Source organism: Vanessa cardui, chromosome 19 (assembly GCF_905220365.1).
Source record: "Vanessa cardui chromosome 19, ilVanCard2.1, whole genome shotgun sequence".
Taxonomy (NCBI): Eukaryota; Metazoa; Arthropoda; class Insecta; order Lepidoptera; family Nymphalidae; genus Vanessa; species Vanessa cardui.
The window spans coordinates 10,417,866-10,420,863 of record NC_061141.1 but is presented as its reverse complement, the minus strand read 5'-3'; the positions used below and the strand labels follow the sequence as shown (position 1 = coordinate 10,420,863).

General features: G+C 32.8%; 1 long non-coding RNA gene across 1 annotated transcript; it reads right to left on the bottom strand.

Moving 5' to 3' along the window:
* Positions 1-2,391: 2,391 nt before the first annotated feature.
* LOC124537787 lies at positions 2,392-2,615 on the bottom strand. The gene is made up of 2 exons (XR_006966938.1): positions 2,506-2,615; positions 2,392-2,421 (listed from the first exon to the last, which is right to left on the bottom strand). It is a non-coding gene; the product is annotated as an uncharacterized LOC124537787 (long non-coding RNA).
* Between the last annotated feature and the right edge of the window lie 383 nt (positions 2,616-2,998).

The window sequence follows — 2,998 nt, the reverse complement described above, 5'->3', positions numbered from 1 at the left end:
TTGTGGTAGAACATATTGCAGAGCTTAGCGGCCATGCATTTGTTTCTTGTGAATTAAATATTAAGAGAATTAAAAGTCCATCAAAGATCTTTATGTTCAGACCGCTAAAAAATATTAACACAGAATTTCTCACAGATACACTTAATTTAGTTGATTGGCAAAATCGAGGACATTAATAACATGGTAAGTCAGTTCACTGGTTGCCTATTATGGGTATTTGATACTATCGCCCCTATTAAGGTGGTCACCATCAAAGATACTAATTACTCTTGGATTACATATAATATTAAATTATTTATGAGACGTCGAGATGAAGCTCAAACTCAGGCAAAGTTGTCTAAAAGGGATTCGCATGTAAATTACTATAAAGACCTAAAAAGACAAGTGGTACAGGCAATGCATAGGGAGAAATCTGCTTATTTTAATTTTCATATTAATTCCAATATTACTCAGTTGAACTTTGGAAACATCAACAAGTCTAACGCCATAGGTGTGGATGGAATATCGTTGGACATGATTTTGTAGTCGTTACCACGTATTTTACCAGTTATAATTAAAATCTTAAATACATCAATCGTAACGGGCACATTTCCGAACCTTTGGCAGACTGCGATAGTTAAACCCATTCCCAAGAAAGATAATGTTTGTGAACTCAAGGATCTACGACCTATTAGCATTTTACCCTGCATATCCAAAATATTGGAAAGAATCGTATGTAACCAACTGACACGATTCTTAGAGAATAATAATGTTTTACCACTTGTGCAATCTAGATTTCGTAAATATCACAGCACCACTACTGCGCTACTGGATGTTACAGACAATGTTCTATGCGGCATGGACGTAGGCGAGGGAACGATTCTTGTTTTACTAGATTTTTCTCGTACCTTTGATACCATTGATAGAGCTCTGTTCTTGTCCAAATTGAAATATTACGGATTCAGTTGTCAAACTATTAAATGGTTTGCAAGTTATTTAAGTAATCGCGAACAAATGGTTGAGGTAGTTAATGGAAACGGTTCCCGGGTGCTCTCAGACTGCGCGGATAGCGCGGTTAATACAGGCGTTCCACAAGGCTCTATACTAGGACCGATTATCTTTGCGCTATATTGTGCCGACATTGTTAACAGCATTAAACACTGCAAATACCACATTTAAGCTGATGATATACAAATTTTTATATCGTTTAAGCTATCTGAAGCTAGCGAGGCTATTCAAAAGTTGAATGATGACTTGAGTTATATTACGCAATGGTCAGAATCTCATAATCTCGTACTGAACCCAGACAAAACTAAGATGATACATATTAGGAACTAATATGATATATATTAGGAACGAAGAAACAAATCAATCTAATTGGTAACTTAAACCCTAACATACAAATTAAAGGTAAGAAAATCGAACGCATGAAAGAAGCGCGAAACTTGGGTTTGTTGTTCGATGAGGAATTGAGATTGAAAAACACACCATTAATATAGTTCGTAATTGCTTTTACAGATTAAAAGTATTGTATAGGATAAGAGATGTTCTTAGTAAAGACATGCGAATTAAACTTTGTGATAGCCTGGTATTGTCCAAACTTAATTATGCTGATGCTGTTATAGGACCCAGACTGCTCGCTCGCTCAAAAAACCTAATACAACGAGTACAAAATGCATGTCTCAGGTATTGTTTCCACATTCCGCCTCGCGCACATGTATCCCCATACTTAATACCGCACGGATGATTAAGATGGAATACCGAAGGCAATTACATCTTGCTACCCTCCTATTTGGCGTTATTCAAAATAAAGCACCTTTGTATCTATACAGTAAGTTGAGTTGGGCAAAAGAAAGTAACAAAACATATCCCACGAGGGCGTCGTCTTATATGCTTAGCGTGTCTCTTCATCGATCAGCAGCCTTTCGTTGTAGTTTCCGCTATGCAGCGACGAAGTGCTGGAACAATCTGCCACCTCCCCTTCGGATCCTGGAAACCATTAATATATTTCGTTTTAGATACAAATCATATTTACGTAATCTACAGCTTCAGTCATAATTTGTTTTTTTATTATTTATTTATTTTTTTTTCTTTTCTTCTTTTAATTTAGTTACCTATTATGCAATTAATAGTACATATAATTGTAGTATGCATATATCAAAATGATATATATGTGTAGACCAAGTTGGTTTATATACATATATATTTTTATCTCGTTATATGAATAATTTATATTATTATAATATAAATACTTGTAGTATATATGTATGTTATAGGTATAATTTAATTTAATATTTATTATAATAATTATTTATCTCTTACCTAAAGGTATGGCTCCGTAGCTTATAGCTCAGATTGGTCTAGCAACGCGCTGCTGCAAAGGCTGCTATTTGTTTTCTTGTTTTTTTTTTGTACGACTTCTTCGTGGTCGTACATATTGTGCTGTATGGTTTGAATGACAGATAATTATATAATAAAGCATACAATTGAGTTACGTAAGATATAATAATTGGATATTCAACTTACCGTTTTAACAAATTACAACTTTCGGATTATGCTCAATAGATTTTATATTATATAGTTTTTTGTTTTATTTTGTAGTTTATTACGGGAAACAGTAAATAACTGAAAGTAATACGCAATAGTTCAAATTGATTTTTTTTTTTTTTTTTTTTTTTTTTATTATTATTTTTTTTTTTTATAATATATTATCATATATTGTCACAGCCCGTCACAACCACACAGGGTACAGAAAATCAGCGTTGGGTTCTTGGAACCCAACTTGGAAGCTGAATGGTACACCTTTAGGACACGTTAAGCATCATTGTGTTGTTTTGTATTGTTGTTTTTTTTTTTGTATATTAAGTTAGCCAGTAGTTATAGTTAGTTAATATGTTTATATTTTTTTGTTGTTTTTTCTTCCTTTTGTTTTAAATTTTTATACTTTCTTTTATTATGTACTGTGTCCTAATAAACATTTCTTTCTTTCTTCTTTCTTTCTTTAATAATATTAAAGAAA